The following is a 19,867-nucleotide window of genomic DNA, read 5'->3' as shown; positions in this document are numbered from 1 at the left end:
GAGACCTTCAAGATCATGAGGGGCATAGAGAAGGTGGATAGGGACAGATTCTTCAGACTGAAGGGGACAACAAGTACGAGGGGGCATTCGGAGAAACTGAAGGGAGATAGGTTCAAAACAAATGCAAGGAAGTTTTTTTTCACCCAAAGGGTCGTGGACACATGGAATGCGCTACCGGAAGAAGTGATCAGGCAGAGTACGGTACAGGGATTCAAACAGGGATTGGACGGATTCCTGAGGGATAAAGGGATCGTGGGATACTGAGAGAGATGCTGGGATGTAACACAGGTATAGAAAGCTAACCAGGTAATAAGTATAGTAACCCAATAGGTCGTACATGTGCAAGACCGGAGGGTTAGGACTACGATGGGAAGATAGGACTTAAATGAGAAAACAAGGTGGCAAGTGAGCCCCTTCTGGTGATGCAGACAGGCGTGACCTGTTTGGGCCGCCGCGCGAGCGGACTGCCGGGCAGGATGGACCTATGGTCTGACCCGGCGGAGGCACTGCTTATGTTCTTATGTTCTTAAGAAACAGGATGAGTGCGAAGAATCACTTTCTCATGGTGGAACACTGAAGAAAGGAGGACCCGCCACCAGTGTTTTAAGTTCGCCGACTTATCGAGCTGAAATAAGGGAGATGAGAAAGACCACTTTCCAAGTAAGGTACTTGAGATGAGCCGCAGACATTGGTTTAAAAGGAGGCTTCAAAGCATCAAGGATCACATTAAGATCCCAAACTACTGGAGGTGATTTGACACTGAAAAGTCCTTTCATAAATCTGGACACAATAGGATGAACAATGAGAGGTTTCCCATCGAGCTGCCCATAGAAAGCATTGATAGCACTGTCCCTCCGTCAACTACTGCTGACTTTTCTGCCTTCTCTGTAATCACAGAAGAAAAAATTGCACAACTTCTGTCTTCAGCCAAGCCTACTACATGCCCCTCTGACCCTATTCCCACCCCATCTCACATACTGTTATCCCTCCTATATGCCATATTCTCAATCTATCTCTTTCCACTGCAACTATCCCTGCTGCCTTCAAACATGTGGTGGTTAAGCTGCTTCTCAAAAAACCCTTGCTGGACCCCTCCTGCCAATCCAACTACCGCCCTGTCTCCCTTCTTCCATTCCTATCCAAGATACTCGAGTATGTTATTTTCCATTGCTGCATGGACTTCCTTTCAACTCGACAGATTCTCGATATTCTACAATCTGGTTTTCGCTCCACAGAGACTGCCCTCACTAAGGTCTGCAGTAACTTGTTCATGGCCAGATCTAAGGGCCTTTACTCTATCCTTATCCTTCTTGACCTATCTGCTGCCTTTGATACTGTAAATCACAGCTTACTCCTTGATATGCTGTCCTTGTTTGGATTCCGTGAATCTGTCCTCTCTTGGTTTGCCTCCTACCTTTCCCAACACACCTTTAGTGTATGTGTTGGTAAGTCCTCTTCTGCTGCTATCCCGCTAACAGTTGCTGTACCCCAGGGTTCTGTCTTAGGACCTCTTCTCTTCTCTCTCTACACCTTTTCACTCGGTGCCCTGATCTCCTCCCATGGCTTCCAGTAACACCTTTATGCTGATGACTCCCAGATCTACCTCTCTACACCTGAAATTTCACCTAAAGTCCAAGAAAAAGTCTCTGCTTGTTTGGCTGACATTGCTGCCTAGAGGTCCTGACGTCATCTGAAACTAAATATGTCCAAGACTGAACTACTCCTCTTTCCTCCTAAACCCTCTGCTCCTCCTTTCTCCATCTCTGTAAATAATATTGTCATTGTTCCAGTCTCCTCTACTCGCAACCTTGGAGTAGTCTTCAATTCTGACCTCTCATTTTCTACATATATCCAACAAGCTGCTAAGACCTGTCGCTTCTATCTCTTCAGTATCACCAAAATTTGCCCCTTCCTCTCTGAGCACACTACCCAGACCCTTGTCCAAGTTCTCGTAACCTCATGCTTATATTATTGCAATCTACTCCTAACTGGTATCCCTCAGTGTCACCTCTCCCCCTTGCAATCTGTGCAAAACTCTGCTGCACGACTCATCTTCTACCAACCTCGCTATGCTGATGTCCCCCTTCTCCTTAAATTACTTCACTGGCTCCGCATTTGCCATTGCATACAGTTCAAGATCTTATTGCTGACCTACAAGTGTGTTCATTCTGCTGCCCCTCCATATCTCTCCTCGCTTCTCTCTCTTTATACAGAAACCAGAGAACTCTGTTCCTCACATAAGAAACTCTTAGTGTTACCCTTCTCCTCCACTGCCAATTCCAGACTTCATTCCTTTCATCTAGCTCCCCCTGTGCCTGGAATAAAATTACCAGTTTGTCCATCGAGCCCCTTCCCTTGTTTAAAAGCAGATTGAAAACCCACCTTTTTCATATAGCTTTCAATCCTTAACCCTACTCCTTTGCCCTACAACCTAGCCTGTTGATTAACCGTTCCCCTTAACAATATCCATGACATCCTGTTTGTCTGTCTTGCCTGTTTAGATTGTAAGCTCTTTTGAGCAGGGACTGTTTTCTTACTCTTTGTGACTCTGTGCAGCACTGCGTGTGTCTGATAGCACTATAGAACTAATTAATAGTAATAGAAGTAGTAGTTTTGAGACCTTAATTGGATAAATGTAGACAATAGTCCAATACTGAAGAGACAGAGGTGGATTTAGCCTCCTGATAACGACAAACACACCAGGTGGAAAACTGTGTCCAATTTTGCTATTAACACTGCTGTGTGGACAGTTTTCTTGATGCTTCCAAGATTAGTCTGACAGGCTGAGAAAGATGAAGATCAGCCGATGTTAGGCCGAGTGGTACCAAGCTGTCAGATGCAACGCTGAAACATTGGGATGCAGAAGAGATGTGATCCGTGATTCTGTGTGAGAAGAGACAGGAAAATTTGAAGAGGTATTGGTTCCTACATACCGAGTTGAAGTAGCAGGGAAAACCAGGGCTGTCTGGGCCACCAAGGCGCTATAAGGATCATGGTGGCGGTCTCAAGCTTGACAAGCGTTTTGAGAATGAAAGGGATTGAAGGAAAAGCATAGAGAAACTTGAGAGTCCAATCCAGTAGAAAAGCATGCACTTCCAGGCAGTGAGGAGTACTGCCGGGAGCAAAACTGGGGCAGGTTGTGGGGGGACGCAAACAAGTCTATCTGAGGAGTCCCCCACTGAGAAAATATGGGACATAGAACTGCAGAGTTGAGTGTCCACTCTTATGGTTGAAGAAACCTGCTGAGTCTGCCTGCAAGAGAAGTCTGTTCTCCTTGAATATATATAATATTGCTTTCAGGAATATATTGTGAGCAATGGCCTATCTCCAAATCTTCTGGGCCTCTCGACAAAGATGGAGGGACCCCATGCCCCTTTGTTTGTTTATGTAATACATCACGACCTGATTGTCCATGCAGATAAGAAGGATGGTGTTGGTCACAATGTGCTGAAAACCTCCAAGAGCATTGTAGATCACTCTGAGTTCCAGATTATATGATAAAGGCAGTCCTGGGAAGACCAGCAACCTTGCTTACAAAGACCGTTCAGATGAGCTCCCCAATTGTAAGTGGACGAGTCCATGGTCAGAACTTTCTGATGAGGAGGGGTAAGGAACAAAAATCCTCTGGACAAATTAGAAGAGTTCATCCACCATTGCAGCGCCTGTTGAAGCGAAGAAGTGACTAATGTTTTGCAAGAATGGGTGAAACGCTTAAGACCACTGAGATGCAAGAATCCATTGAGGTATCCTGAGGTGAAGTCTCGCAAATGGAGTAACATGTACTGTGGAGGCCATGTGACCCAGGAGTACCATCATTTGTCTGGCTCTGAGGTTGATGGTAGATGATAAGTCTGAGTGCAAAGCTGAATCAAACTGTCTTGTCTTTGCTGCAGTAGAAATGCCCTAAGATGAATAGAGTCGAGCAGAGCTCCTATGAATTGTAGTTTCTGAGATGGCTGAAGTTGGGATTTGGGAAAATTGATTTTGAAATCCAACTGTTGAAGGAAGAGAATTGTCATGCAAGTTACTACTGTCACCCCTTAAGAGATAGGGTCCTTAATCAGCCAGTCATCCTGGTAAGGAAAGACTTGAAGGCCCTGAGACCGTAGTACTGTTGCCAACTACCACCAGGCACTTGGTGAATACTCTGGGAGAGGATGCAAGGCCAAAGGGAAGTACTTTGTATTGATAATGGTGATGAGCCACCTGGAAACAGAGGAATCGCCTGGAGGTTGGATGTACTGGAATGTGAGTGTAGGCTTCCTTCAGATGCAGAGAGCATAGCCAGTCGTTGCGATCTAAGAGGGAATATAAAGTTGCCAGGGATAACATCCAAAACTTTTACTTCACTAGAAACTTTTTGAGACCCCTGAGGTCCAAGATTGGACATAGACCTTCCGTCTTCTTCAGAACAAGAAAGTACAGGGAGTAAAACCCCTGGTTCCTCTGTCCTGGAGGAACCTTCTTCATGGCATTGAGAAGAAGGAACATCTGCTGAGGGTGATAAGACAACTCTTGGAGGATGATCGGGAGGTATGTCGACAAAGTGAAGAGAGTATCCATCTTGAATAATTGTTAGCACCCAGAGGTTTGTTGTAATCAGTTCCCAGCAAGAATAATAAAGTTGAAGCCGTCCTCCGATGGGTTGAGGGAAAGGCTGGGATAAAGGAACAGCGTCTATGCTCTCGAGAAGCACGTCAAAAAGACTGAGCAGGCGGCTTCTGTGGAGCTGTGGCATGGTTTGTTTGTTTTTTGAGGATGTTGTTGCTTCTGTTTCTTCTGCTGTGGTCTAGTAGGAGCAGCAGGTTTAGAAGAAAAAACGTCTCCGACAGGAAGACTTGAAAGGCTTGGAAGTTAAAGGCTTAGACTTGGATTTAACCAAAGCATCCCACTGTTTCTCATGATCAGTGAGCTTTTGGGTAGCATTTTCAATAGAATCACCAAATAGCTCATCACCCAAGCATGGAATGATAGCCAATCTATCCTGGAGGTTGATATCCATGTCAGAGACACTTTGCCATGCCAGATGTCTCATTGCCACTGACATAGCTGAGGCTCTGGAAGACAACTCAAAAAGCATCATAAGCCAATCTCGCCATATACCTTCTAGCCAGGGCAAGGGTGCGAGAGATGTGACAAAAATCCTGTAATTGCTGTGAAGGAATGTACCTATCAAAAGAGGACAATTTCTTAACCAGATGTTTGTCATAACGGGAAATATAGAAATTATAGTTTAGGACTATTTTAGTCAACATGGAGTTTTGATATAGACGACAGCCAAACTTGTCCATAGTGCACCCTTCACGTCCCAGAGGCACTGAGGCATAAACCCTGGATGCGGTAGATTTTCAAAGTCAACTCTACCACCAGGGACTGAAGCTGAAGTTGTGATTTGTCAAACCAGGGAATGAGATAATTTTGTATAAAGAGTCCAATTTTCTGGGAGCTACAGTAATGGTAAGAGGGGTCTCCAAATTTTTATGCAGAGTCTCTTTGAGAATACCTTGTAATGGTATTTGCAGGAGTTTCTCAGGAGGCTCATCATAGTCCAACGCCTCTAAATATTCAGCACTATGAGCAGAATTGGCTTCTAATTTGACTGGAAGCTCTTTGCCCAATTGTTGAATTTTGTGAAAGAAAGTCTTTCGATTGGAGACTTAGCTCTGTGAGGTGACTTTTCAGAAGTACTGTCATAAGTCTCTGTAGTAGACTCAGGGACATCATCCACTGAGTTAGACTGTAAGTCCGAGTCAAAAAAGTCTTTTGGCGAAGGAGTGTGTCAGAACCAATGGCGTCAAGTCCGGTGTCGGTTCAATGAAGATTACGATGTATGATATGACTTCTTTTTACGCTTGGAAGAGCAGGAAGGACAGTGATGTTTATGCTTCAAGGAAGATGAAGATGAACGATGCTGAGCAGACTTGGATCGTCGAGAAGATGAAGAACGCTGATGTCTAGAAGATCTGGATCGGCACCGTGTTGGAGAATGGGATCTGCAATGAGAGATGCTGTTTTTATTCATAGAACATCAGCGCGGTAGCAGGGATCCAGTATCGGTACCACAGGACCTGGTGGCCTTATGCTCAGGCTGAACCAGTACCGATGGAGTCAATGTCGGAGAAAGAAGCTTGAACATGTCACCGACTTGGAAAGCACTTCGAGCTTCTCATGGTATGAGAGCATCGATACTGTTTGGCATTCAGCCAGTACATCAGTGCCTTGTCTGGCCTCGGCGAGGGTGACCCTGAAGATGCACACCTCGATGTAGGAGAAGCTAGACATAAGGACGCTCATCGCTTGGTCGCCATCAAGGGACTCGATGCAATGGTGACCTGTGAGACCTGTTGGGAAGCTGGCGGCTTTTTAGCTGGCTTGCCCTATGGACCGAAGTCGATGCTTTTGATGTTGAAGGCTGCAATGTTGTCTCGGTGTCCATACCAGTGCCAAACAACTTTTCTTGGTGGAGCTTTCGATTCTTAATTGTACGTTTCTGCAGGGTAGAACACCACGCACAGGATTCAGGGCCAAGGCACTGTAAGCACCAACTATGTGGGCTAGTGACAGAAATTTGCCATTGGCACCTGCAACACTTTTTAAATCAGTCAGCAGTTGGGACATCAATGGAAAAACTGTTTTAGCTAAATTGAATTCAATGGTGGAAGAAAACAATGAGGCCTCGAAGGGCAAAGCCACAAGGTGAGAACAGCGAGGGAAAAAAATCCTAAACTGGTTTGTTTTTTAACGCAAATAAAACACATATATAAAATATGCAGAAAAAATATGACTAAAAAATATGCGCAAGTGGGAAGGCAATGGCAAAATTTAAACAACATTTAAAAACACAACTTAGCTCCACAGAAAACTAAGAACTGAGGAGCTGCGAGTGGCGTCGAGCGGGAAAGCACTCGTGCATGCGCAGTGCGGGCAGTTCGCAAACTTTCTCAAGTTCTTAAAGAAGCGATGCACTTTTAAAGCTGTCCGTACCGGGGCTCTGTAGATGACGTCACCCACATGTGAGAATATGCTGCCTTCTTGTCCTGGGATAAAAACTACTCCAGTCCAATAAACATAACATAACATTATTACAACAAAAACAACAAGCCTCAATGACACAATGCCTAAAAAATTCCTTAAATGGCTCCTTTTTTGTATCAATATCACATGCATCAGTAATTCTACAAGTTGGGTTTTCAGATTACACTCTGCATGGAAAATATGCTGTCTGTGAATGACTAAATGTTCTAAACAGAAGCAATTTTCAGGAAAACAAAACTGACTTAAATAAGCCTGTTTGAAGAAAAGCTTAACCTTTAGAGCAGTGTATCTATCGCAAACTGTGTGCCTACTGAGATTTCAGGTGTGCCACAGCACACTGGGGAGGAAGAGGGGCATGTCCTGTGGGCAATCAGCTGGCGCTAGCTTCTCTCCTTCTCTCCAGCCCCTTCCCTGCTGGCACCCCCACTGGCGTCTCAGGGCCCATCTGAAGGGCCTTCGGGCATGCGCGGATGTTGAATTGATGACTTCATGCATGTGTATGATGTCATCACAATGACGTCCATGCACTTATGGATGCCTCGAGTTGCTGCCACTAGGTTAAATGTGCTGCGGCTCGAGAAAGTTTGCAGGGCACTGCTCTAGAGAGTTACAGTTCCTCAGTCAATACATTTTACATCACATAATCTTAAATTAGCACGTCATCAAGATAAATGCTGCTTAGCAAGAGGTCTAACCAACTCAGAAGTTATACCAGGGATGGCTCAGGTCGGGGAATAGATGCTTTACTCCTGGTATAATTCTGGGCAACTGCGAAACTCAGAATTTGTGCCAAATTGCATAGTAGCACAGAGTTCCCCCTTTCCCACACTGAATCTCAGACGGTGTCAATTATCGAGTTGGGGTATCAGCAGTGATTTCCACATGCTGCCTGCCACTAACCTGGAAGTCTCTCCATGGCAGAGTGGAGGCTTCTGGGTTAGCGGTACACAGCATATGAGAATTGCTGCTGAAATCGTGACCCAATGAAGAAAGCCTTACTAGGAAGAGTACAAGGGAAGGGAGGAAGGAAAGTTGCTGGTAGTGGGAGGGAAGGGGTGAGAGGAAGGAAAAATGCTAGCACAAGGTAAGGAAGGAAGAAGATAGAGAGGTTTGACCCAGGGCACATGGCAAGAGGAGAGAGAGATGGTGGACAGTGGGAAAGAAACAGAAATGTTGGATATGGCAGTTGGAAGGAGAGAGAGGATGAGAGAAAGAGATAGGTGTTGGACATGGGGTGGATGGGAGAGAGAGAGGAGGGAGATGTTGGATGCAGAAGCAGAACTGATGTCCTGCAATGGGAGTGAGGGAAGAGTGGGAGAAATGCTGGACCATGGGGGAGTGCAAGAAGGAAGAGAGAAGATGTCAGGCTACGAGGGGGGGAAGGGAAGGAGCAGACACTGGGCTTTAAGGATGGAGGAAGAAAGATGCTAAGAATGTAGAACCCCGAGGGGGAGGAGAGGGTGGCAAAATGGCTAGTAAGGAAACAGATGAGAGAATAGATATTACAGAGGATAGAAATATGCTAATGAGGAATATGTTGAAGATGAAAGGGAATTGAGGGCTGAGGAAGGAATGAGATGGGGAATGGGATAAAAGATGGAAATTTGATATATAGCTGAAAAGTGAACAAGAGGAAGACAAGGGTGAGAAAGGCAGAAAAGAGCTAAAAGGGAATGATAAATATGTCAGAGGCAGGAATGGTGAGGGAACAGACAGGAGAGAGGAAAAATGGCAAATGGATAGCAACCACTTGAAGAATTAGCAGACAACAGGAAAGCAGAAAAGAGAAGCTAGAACCAATATGTTGGAAAAATAAAACATCCAGATAACAAAGGTAGAAGAAAAACATTTTAAGTGTTTTAAATGGAATATGAATAATAATTACAAAAATATTGTTTAGATTTTGACAAACTTGCAAAATTTTGCAGAATTTGCTAATTTTGTGTGCAGAATTTCACCATGAGTAATGCTTTAGCTCAGGGGTGCCCAAAAGGTCAGTCGCGAACGACCAGTAGATTGCAAAGGCAACGCGAGTCTATAGTGGAGCCCAGGATGGAGCCTTTGCGATCTGTTCTCCCTGCTTCCCAGACGCCAGAGCAGGCGTGTGCAAGCGCCTTCCACCCAAAAGTCAATGAGAAAGTTCCGAGTCAGCCAATCGCTGCCTGGCTGGCCCGAAACTTCCTCTCTGATGTCAGAATTGACATTTGGGGGTGAGGGGAAGTCTTGTGGGCCCAGCATTTGTACGCGCCTGGCCTGGCATCGGGAAAGCAGGGAGAAATCAATGGCGGTGGCTAGGGGGCAAGGAGAGAGAAAGATAGAAAGAAAGAAAGTGGGGGCAGGGAGAGAGAAAGAACGAAGGGGGGCAGGGAGAAAGAAAAAGAAGGAGGGGGAAATTTTTGGTTGGATAGTATTGCCTTATACTGAAGAGTACCAGTATGATTGTTTATGTTTTGGGGTGGGGATTTGCCTATCTGGTGTATTGGTTGTATTGTTTTGTGCTGTACTTGCCATTGTGAAAATTCAATAAAACTTGTTTAAAAAAAAAAAGAAAAGAAAGGGGGCGCAGAGAGAAAGAAAGAAAGGAGAGGGGGTAGGGAGAGAGGAAGAAAAAGTTGGATTCATGGAGAGACAGAGAGAGATGTTGGTTGGGGAATGGAATGAGGTCTGGAGGAGAGGAAGCATGCAGGAGACAGAAAGAAGGGAAGAAATATTGGATGCACAGTCAGAAGAAGGAAGTGCAACCAGAGACTCATGAAATCACCTGACAGCAAAGGTAGGAAAAATTATTTTATTTTAAATTTAGTGATCAAAAGGTATCCAAATTTATATCTGCTGTCTATAGAAGAAGGCCTGGCAATCTACTTCTGTATTCTGCTGTGAAAATTTGATGATGTTCATGAAGTCGCTAGGACTCGAACACAAGTTGATGGAACCTAACAAAAACAATCTTATATTGCTATATATTAAGCCTCAATTTCTCTTATCTCATTCCTGCATATCTCTCAATGACTTTTTGACCATTATTTTAATCTTATTTTATGCATAACTGTAATTGTGCTTTATCTTGTAAGAGAGTGGCTCTTCCAAAGATGGGATATAAATTAATTAAAATTCATTCAATTTTATTCAAATTCCTGCCACAACTGGCAGGGCACCCAATGATCCCCAGCTCACAATATTGATGCTTTCAATGCTATCAACACCTAGAACCCCTTCTTTACTAGAAAATGGGCTAGTTTGATTAAATGAAAGGTCATTCAATGATTCCTTAGTATTACTTATATATTATCCCCCCCCCCTTTACGAAGCTGTGTTAGGCTTTTCTTTTTAATTGTTGGCCGCAGCGGTATTAGCTCCAACACTCGTTGGAATTGTATAAGCGTCCATGGTCAGCGCTAAAAAAGCCAAACATGGCTTTGTAAAAGGAGCCCTAAATGTATGTCCAAAGAGAAAATTAGGCATGAAATGCTCACACATTTCTTTGCTTTTATATAAGATGTGAATATTTTACATTTTCAAGTATTTTTATGATTAAACTTTCCTAAATTCAGAATCTAAAATTTTATTTAGAGCTATTTCACTTGGTACTACTCAGCATCACACAAGCATTTCACTTTTCAACCATGAATATATTTCATAATTATAGTAAACATCATTAGCATGAATCAACCTGTTATTACTTGGATACACAAGAATGCTTAGTGTATCCAAGTAATAACAGGTAGTACTTGTGTCCTTAAAAGTACTAGAAAAGTAACTGGATGCTGGTGGCCAACTGGATAATTCACATTAAAATCTGATACACAAATATGATTGTTCCAAGTTATGAGCCTCCTTATTCCTAAAGAAATAACTGTGTTCCATACAACAATATACAGTAGTTTAGAAAACGTGCCCAAATAAATTAGTGCACTCATCAAGTGCTATGATATTTTCTTTTTTTATATATATCTTTATTCATTTTAACACCAAAAATAAGTGCAACATACACTTTAAGAACACTTAAGTGCTATTAAATTATATTTATGACAAATATCAACCTCCCCCTTTATACATACTCAACAATTGCACTCTAATTAAAAATAAGAAGACCTCTCAAATCTGTACATTACAGTGCAATCTACTTTTTTCTTTTCTTACCACATAAAACTACAATAGCTACACGAAAAACTTGTGAATTAATATCTGGAGGCCATGAAATATTTGCAGTTTTGAGTCCTAATCGACACAGGGAAATTGCACGACTGATACAGTAACTTTCCTAAATCCGTCCAATCGCAATTTTCGGCTTTTAAAAAAAAAAAACCAAACACTTCTCAAAGTCTGGCTGTTATTGTTTTCTTAACCATCTTTGACGTGTACCGAGCTCGCTTCTGCTGCAAACACCAAGCGACCATTTTAGCCCCTGTAGTACCACATCGGGACGAAAGCAAAGACAGACCCACACACAAAAAGGGCTACGTCACGTTCGGGTTTTAAACGCTGTCAAGCGCTGCATGGCCAGATTTCAGGGCTCCCGGGTTTCTTAGAAAGGAGGGAGCAATGCAGAGCCGCAAAACACGCAAATGCAACGTTTGACTTTGGCCCGATTTGTTTTGCGCATAGCATGACAGCAGCGCAACCCCCCCCCCCCCCCACCGCCCGGAGCATGTTGGGAACGGTCAGTCTCTCGTTTCTAGACTGTTACTGCATCCTACAGGGACGGGGGGGGGGGTCTAAATACATTCCGTTCAAGAGGAGCAGCTGAGCAAGAAGAGAGAAGCGCCTTACTCGCGTCAGGGCCCCAAATAAAAGGGACGCGCCGCCGCGGGCTTTATTCCCCGCCTGCGACCGGCGCGACGTGAAAAAGCGGAGGCAGAGCCATCCCGACAGGAAGAACTCGCGGTGTTGGAGGGAGGCGCGCGCAGGCGGGCGAGCGAGCGAACCCGGGCGCTCGAGCTCCAGGAGGCAACGCTCCCTCAGCGCCGGCCTCCCTTCCCCCACCACAGCCTGTCCCTTCGCGCGCGCGCGCCCGTCCGCGCGCTCCCCCCTCGCGCCGGCTGGCCTGAGGGATGCGGCGGTGTTAGCGCAGCTTCGCCTCATTTTACCTCAGAAAACGGCGCGGCTCCGGCCGTGGGAGCGCCGACCAGATCGAGCGGTCCCGTCCCTCCCCCGCCCTTTCGGTTCTTACCGGTTCTGCCCGTTCCCGTGCTCCTCCCGCTCGCTCCTACTCGATCCGCTGTTCGGTTTTCCAGATCCCGGTTAATGCCTTGTGTGTATGTCTTGTGTGTGTGTGCGCGCGCACACTGCTCTCTCGTTCTCTCTCTCTCTCTCGCGCTCGCTCTGCTGCAGTCTCCCCCCCCCTTAGACAGCGCAGCGGGTGGGGGAGGGGGGAAGCACAGGCAGCCCTGGACCAAAGGGCGGGGCCGGAGGCGGAGGGAGGGGAGAAGGCGGAGGCTTGGACGCTTCTGTGACGTCATCTCCGCCGGGAGGGGGGGGCCGACGCACGCGGAGAGGGTCTGCCGCGCGCTGACGTCGCCGCCCGCCGCCCCCTCCCCCCGAAAACCGTTCGGAACCTCGTTCTCGGAGGCGCAGGGAGTAGTTGGTACGCGTCACGTGACATCAACGTTTGTCCGTTCGTTTTGGGCGTTTCTGGATGGCTGGTACTGGTGTGTCGGACGTTTTCGGCGTCGCGTGGGGGAAGAGAAGTAGCGGTCTAGGGGTTTTTTGTTTTGTTTCCAGTCCTGGGAATTTTATTCGAGTTCTTTTTCCTTAATCTCCTTTCAGACCGTTCTTGTTCCTTCCTATTTTCTCTGCCTGTTTTGTTATTATTCTTTCAAAAAAAACTTTCATATTTCTCCACAGGCAGTTCTAGGAGCTTCTTTCTATGGTATGTTAAAGGCTTTGGGAGGGACTTTAGATCGTTGTTGGCTTAAGAAGTGAACGTGAGAGAGAAGTTACTTTTCAGTTTCGGGAACCTTTTCATTATTATGGTTGCTCTATAAATCATAGATAGATTGTCAGAAAGGGGCAACTCCAGACTTTTATGCTTTTTAAAACAAATGTTATTTTATCATATATATGGATAATGTAATACTACAAGAATATACATATATAAACACTTCCAAATGGCCCCAAAATTGCAGCTGATTCCACAGTGGCTTATGGCAAACTCTACTGGGTCAGAAGACTAAAACCCTACCTAACCCATCAAGCGATGTCCAACATACTCTCAATCTTTGACAACTGCAATACGATCCTGCTAGATGTTCTGAAGTACATGATCAGGCAGATCCAAATAGTACAAAATGCTGCGGCTCCCGATTGAAAGCAGGGTGAAATTCAAGACCAAATAGTACAAAATTCAAGACAAAATAGTATAAAATGCTGCGGCTCACGATTGAAAGCAGGGTGAAATTCAAGACCATGTTGCTGATGCACAAAATCATTCATCTTTCAGAACTGCAATACCTAGCAAACAGAATCAACAGCCATAAACCAACTTGTGCCCTACGCTCAAGCCTAGAATACCACCAGAGATCAGGCGACACTGGACCTGATACTCACCAACGGAGAAAGCGTTTCAGAAGTTTCGGTAGGCGATACACTAGCCTCCAGCGACCACAACATGGTATGGTTCAACATCAAGATAGGCTTCACTAGATCAAACAGCAACAAAGGTCCTCGACTTTCGGGGCACTGACTTTAAATGCATGGGAGACTTCGTCCATCAGGCGCTACAAAACCAAGCTGAAACCAATAATGTAGAGGCTATGTGGTCAATCCTGAAATGCACCTTGCATGAGGCAACAAACCGCTATATAAAAACAGTAAGCAAACGACGGAGGAAGAACAAGCCCCATTGGTTCTCTGCAGAGATCTCGGATCTTGTCAAGGAAAAAAAAAAGCTTTTATTTCCTACAAGCATACAGGAAACAGGGTGACAAAAGAAGACTATCTGACCAGGTCTAAAGCAGTCAAAGCGGCAGTCAGAGAGGCCAAGATTCAAACAGAAGAACAACTAGCGAAAAACATTAAAAAGGGGATAAATCCTTCTTCAGCGACATTAGCGACAGGAAACGAAACACAGATGGGATAGTACGTCTCAGGAAAACAGACGGGACCTATGCAGAAATGGATTCTGATAAAGCCAAACTACTAAATGAATACTTTTGCTCAGTCTTTACTTGTGAGGCGCCGGGGACCGGTCCACAACTGCAAGCAAGGCAAACCTCGGAAGACCCGTTTCAAAACTTCAAGTTTACACCCAGCAGCGTCCATGGCGAACTATCAAAACTCAAGGTGAACAAAGCCATGGGACCGGACAATCTACACCCTAGGATTCTTAGGGAGTTGTGTGATGTCCTGGCGGAACCGATATCCGTGCTGTTCAATCTTTCCCTAAGTACCGGAAAAGTCCCCATGGACTGGAAAACAGCTAACGTCATTCCATTGCACAAAAAAGGTTGCAGAACGGAAGCTGCGAATTACAGACCAGTCAGTCTCACCTCAATAGTGAGCAAACTCATGGAAAGACTTATTAAACAAGAATTAGATACGATCCTGACCGAGGAGAATCTACAGGATCCCCAGCAGCATGGATTCACAAAGGGAAGGTCCTGTCAATCCAATCTGATCAGCTTCTTTGACTGGGTTACAAGGAAACTGGATATGGGGAAGTCTCTAGACATCGTGTACTTGGACTTCAGCAAAGCTTTTGATAGCGTCCCGCACCGCAGATTGTTGAGCAAGATGACTTCGATGGGATTGGGAGTGATATTGACGACATGGGTCAATGACTGGTTAAGCGGTAGAATCCAGAGGGTGGTGGTTAACGGTACCCCCTCCAATACATCGGAGGTGACCAGTGGAGTGCCACAGGGATCGGTCTTGGGACCGATCCTTTTCAACATATACATAAGAGACCTGACTCAAGGGCTTCAAGGTAAAATAACACTATTCGCCGACGACGCCAAACTATGCAACATAGTAGATAACAGCACCTTACCTGACAGTATGGAGCAGGACCTGCTCTTATTGGAACATTGGTCCTCGACTTGGCAGCTGGGCTTTAATGCCAAAAAATGTAAGGTCATGCACCTTGGCAGCAAAAACCCATGCAGAACTTACACTCTGAATGGTGAGACCTTAGCTAGGACTAGGGCAGAATGTGATTTGGGAGTAATCATTAGTGAAGACATGAAAACTGCCAAGCAGGTGGAGAAAGCTGCATCCAAGGCTAGACAAATGGTGGGATGCATCCGTAGAGGTTTCGTCAGCCGGAGGCCCGAAGTCATAATGCCCCTGTACAGATCCATGGTGAGACCTCATCTTGAATATTGTGTTCAATTCTGGAGACCACATTATCAAAAAGATGTGCGGAGAATCGAGTCGGTTCAGCGAATTACCACCAGGATGGTCTCGGGACTCAAGAGCCTCCCATATGAGGAAAGACTGAATAAACTGCAACTATACTCGCTCGAGGAACGTAGAGAGAGGGGGGACATGATTGAGACTTTTAAATATATCACGGGCCGCATCGAGATGGAAGATGATATCTTCTTTCTTAAAGGACCTTCAACCACAAGAGGTCATCCGCTGAAAGTCAAAGGTGGGCAATTTCATGGCGACACCAGGAAGTATTTCTTCACCGAAAGGGTAGTCGATCATTGGAATGAACTTCCATTGCAGGTGATTGACGCCAGCAGCGTGCTTGATTTCAAAAAGAAATGGGATATGTATGTGGGATCTCTAGCCGGGTGAAGTCTGGGGGTGGGTCATTAGCGTGGGCAGACTTGATGGGCTATAGCCCTTTTCTGCTGTCATATTCTATGTTTCTATGCTGGAAATACCCTCCTTCAGAGACATCAAATACAAAAGTGTCAGGAAAAGAATGTTCTCAGTGATAGCCCAAATGTGGTGGAATTCCCGAAAGAATTAAAACTAGAAAAGGACACCAAAAAGTTCAAAATACTCTTCACAGAACTTTTTAGCAAATAAAGAAACAATTATGGGGAATAACAACATAGAGGAAACAGCAGGCTACTACTACCCACATGGAACATGAAAGGGTGAATGTGTGAATAATAAAAGAAAGATAAATATATGACATACAGAAACTATAATAATACTATATGTACATAGACGGTGTATATATAGGTAAGATATATATATATATTTAACTCGTAACGCCTGAACCAAAGCTCATGTTTATAACACCTTTACTGAAGCTCATGCAAACTGCTCTGAATTGACTTCCTAGTCATTAGTAGCAGCATAGAAGCTTCCAAGAAACATAAACGGTTATAGGGAGGGGAGAAAAATTTCATTTGCATCTTTGGGTACTGCTTTTTAAAATGACTAAATTCTAACATGCATTGTGAAGTTGACAATTGTAAATGAGCCTGTTCTTTTAAGATTTTTGTAAGTGATATTGCTGAAGGGCTGTCTGGTAAGATTTGTCTCTTTGTGGATGATACCAAAATCTGCAATAGAGTAGACACCCCTGATGGTGTGAATAACACGAGGAAAGAACTAGCAGATCTTGAAGAATGGTCTGAATTTTGGCATCTAAGATTTAATGCTAATAAATGCAAGGTCATGCATTTGGGCTGCAAAAAACCTGAGGGAACAGCACAGTTTAGGGGGTGAAGAACTTTTGTGCCTGAAAGAAGAGCAGGACTTGGTTGTGCTAGTAATTGATGATCTTATGCTGCCAAACAGGTTAAAAAGCTAGAAGGATGCTAGGGAGCATAGTGTAGGGGTGTTTCCTTATTTACACCTGAAGGTTAGGCCTCTCTGATGTCATAAAGCCTGAACTATTGTCTGCCAGAAATAATTCCAGCCTGAACCATGCAAGAAGAGAAAGAAGAAAACATCTTTGCTGTTTATGATGCCTGATGCATTCTGGGTATGTACCAGAACTGTATTCTAGTCAAGGACATCCAGCTAGGCCTACATGCTCAGCCTGTGTGAATCTTGGGGGAGGCATTGCTCCTATGCTGTTCTTATCTAACGAAGGCACCTCTGTTTCACAGCCTGTGCGAGACTCTATATAGAAAGGCTATTCATTCAGTTCTGTTTCTGGATTGGTCCGGAGAGGTCATCTGACGAGATCCAAGTGGAAGGTGCATAATAATTAATTAGTCTGTGCTAGGATGTAAGGAAGCTTGCATCTTATCATAGGTGTTCTCTGCACATCTTCTATAATAATTAAGACCTGAAAAGTTACCTTTTGTGACTCTCTGCTTGAGAGAGAGAAACCAGACTTTTATACAGATCTGGATTCCATCACATAAAGGAAACCTTTGCTGCCAACCTAATCTGCAGCTTTTTCAGTGGCTGACGGACTTTTCCTAATCAGAAGAATTTCCATATCTGCCAAGCGGAGGAAAGACACCGATTCCTTCTCCCTGATTTTGCTGAGGCCTGATCTATGTGGTGAGAATAAGGAATTATCTGTCTTTTCAGCTGGGTTAGAGAGAGAATTCTATTGTCTTTGGGACAAGGAAGTGAAGTATCTGTGGTAATAAGCTATATTTTTAGTTGCTGCTAATCAAGAATTATTATAAGGAATTATTTAGAGTATAAGAATTAGTTTTACTCATTTATCTAGCAAGTGGTGTGAGAACTATGTACTGAGTTTCATATATGTATTCAGATATTTTGTGAACAATAATTAGTTATTGCTGCTGGCTTATGAATTATATTTTTCTATTTTCATAATAAAAGAATTTCATAAAGCCTGGGTCTCTGTGTCGTGTAAGTAGGCAAAGCTTGCTGAACCTGGATGAGGTATTATGGTTTTCCCTAGCACCTGACTAAGACAGGCACGTCTTTGTTTATGTAACTGATTAGACATCCATAAATCTTACTACAATAGGGAGAGGAACAGCCAGTAGGAAAAAAGAGATATTGATGCCCCTGTATAAGACTGGTGAGACCTCATTTAGAATATTGTGTGCAATTCTGGAGACCGCACCTGAAGGCTACTAAAAATGGTGATATTAATCATAGGGCACATGGCCTGTTCCTGTGGATAACCACAGGAAACTATCCCCATGTCATTCTTTAAAGAGAGAGGGAAGAATCAGAGTATGAATGGACATAACCACTGACCCTCAATCCTTGCATTGAGGAATGCTGTTGTAGAAGGACTGCTGTTGAGATATACTAAAGAATGATACGGAATGGTTTCCTGCAGGGACTATGAAAAATTCTGTCACTGTGTCATTCTCTAATAGGGACAGACTTAAAGATTGTGAACAACACCAATCCCAAACTGGAGATGGAAATAAGAGCACCTAGCACACTGCCGCTGAATGAAAACAAAAGGCTCCTATATGCAGCAATTAATAAGTGTACATCATAAATGAAAGGAAAAATGATCTCAGAAACCTGCTCGGAAACTGATAAAAAGAATGACTTTGAGACTTATCAGGTCTAGGTTTTTTGTAGGATCAATGATCGAAATCTAGAACTGATAAGTCTCAGTCATTCTGTTTGTCAGTTTCCGAGCAGGTTTTCGAGATCCTTTTTCTCATTTATGATGTACACCTATTAATGCTGCATATAGGAGTCTTTGTGTTCATTGGACAGACTTAAAGATCTCTATGTATACTTTAGAGGAAAAGCGGGAGAAGGATGATATAAAAGAAGTTTAAATACCTACTTGGCATAAATATAATCTAATAATCTTCCATTTGTGTGTCACACAAACCTTTGCAGGCTCTAGGCGACACAGTGAAAAGAGAGAGGGGAAAGGCAGGGGAGGACTGAAGGAAAGGCTTGAGAGAAGAGGTGGGGGGATAGAAAGAGCATATAGATTTAATTGTCGAAGAGAAACGTTTTCAGCTTCTTCTGGAATAAGGTATAGCTAGTTTCCAATCTGATTGCTTCTGGAAAGTCATTCCAAGTCTTTATTCCCAGGAAGGTAAACATGGAGTGGAAGATTCGCCTCTATTGGAGATTTTTTGTGGATGGCACGTTTAGTTGACTTCTATTGCAGATTCTTATAAAGGTGGACCATGCTGTTGCGAATAGTTGGATAAGGGGGGGCAGCTGAGTTTCCATGAAGTATGTGGTGTAGGATACATGATATTTTGAAGTTTATCTGCGATGGTAGGGGTAGCCAGTGTAATTGTTTGATGTAGGCTGAGATCGACTCATTTCTTTAGGTTGAATATTAGTCTTACAGCTGTATTCTGGATGAACTGTAGTCTGTAGATTAGAGTGGTGTTGATTCCTGAGGAAGTAGAGTTACAATAGCGAAGTTGAGGCAAAACCATCATCTGGACAATCAGAGCAAAATGGTGGGTGGAAGTATGGTCTTTTTTCGAAGGTTGGAGATTTGTGGTTCTATCATAAGAATGTCATCTAAGATGCAGCCTAGCACTTTAGAGGATTTTTCCATTGTGAGGGTGATGCTCATCAGTGCATAAATGATCATGAGATGAGTCTTTAATTTGAAAGAAAGCTCCAAAATGAGAGGGCATAGGATGAAGTTAAGAGGTGATAAGCTCAGGAGTAATCTAAGGAAATACTTTTTTTTTTACAGAAAGGGTGGTGGACACATGGAATAGTCTCCCAGTAGAGGTGGTGGAGACAGACTGCGTCTGAATTCAAGAAAGTGTAGGACAGGTACGTGGGATCTCTTAGGGAGAGGAGGATTATAGTGGATGCTGTGATTAGGTAGACTGGATGGGCCATTTGGCCTTTATTTGCCATCATGTTTCTTGGTACACATTATACACTTTAAATTCTGTCTCTTTCATATTATAGGTGTCTTTTTCCACACACTTTTCAGTTTATTTATGAACTTATGATCCATCCTGGACCTGTGCCTGCTGAATGT

At 44.0% G+C, this 19,867-nt stretch overlaps 2 protein-coding genes across 8 annotated transcripts in view; one reads left to right on the top strand and one right to left on the bottom strand.

Moving 5' to 3' along the window:
• The window catches only part of FAM168A (family with sequence similarity 168 member A), a 234,313-nt gene extending 221,874 nt beyond the window's left edge, over positions 1–12,439 (bottom strand). For 5 of the 7 annotated variants that reach the window (XM_033948535.1, XM_033948541.1, XM_033948542.1 and 2 more), the window contains exon 1: positions 12,206–12,439. The gene's annotated coding sequence lies outside the window, so the exon portion shown is untranslated. Of the gene's footprint in view, positions 1–11,175; positions 11,309–11,805; positions 12,034–12,205 lie in introns of those variants that run through there. The other 2 variants (XM_033948536.1, XM_033948537.1) reach the window with 2 other exon arrangements.
• A 68-nt stretch (positions 12,440–12,507) lies between these two features.
• Positions 12,508–19,867, top strand: part of PLEKHB1 (pleckstrin homology domain containing B1) — a 104,048-nt gene continuing 96,688 nt past the window's right edge. Inside the window, exon 1 of the mRNA XM_033948544.1 lies at positions 12,508–12,619. The gene's annotated coding sequence lies outside the window, so the exon portion shown is untranslated. The remainder of the gene's footprint in view (positions 12,620–19,867) is intronic.

Source organism: Geotrypetes seraphini, chromosome 6 (assembly GCF_902459505.1).
Source record: "Geotrypetes seraphini chromosome 6, aGeoSer1.1, whole genome shotgun sequence".
NCBI classification, from domain to species: domain Eukaryota; kingdom Metazoa; phylum Chordata; class Amphibia; order Gymnophiona; family Dermophiidae; genus Geotrypetes; species Geotrypetes seraphini.
This window is presented reverse-complemented; position numbering and strand designations above follow the sequence as displayed.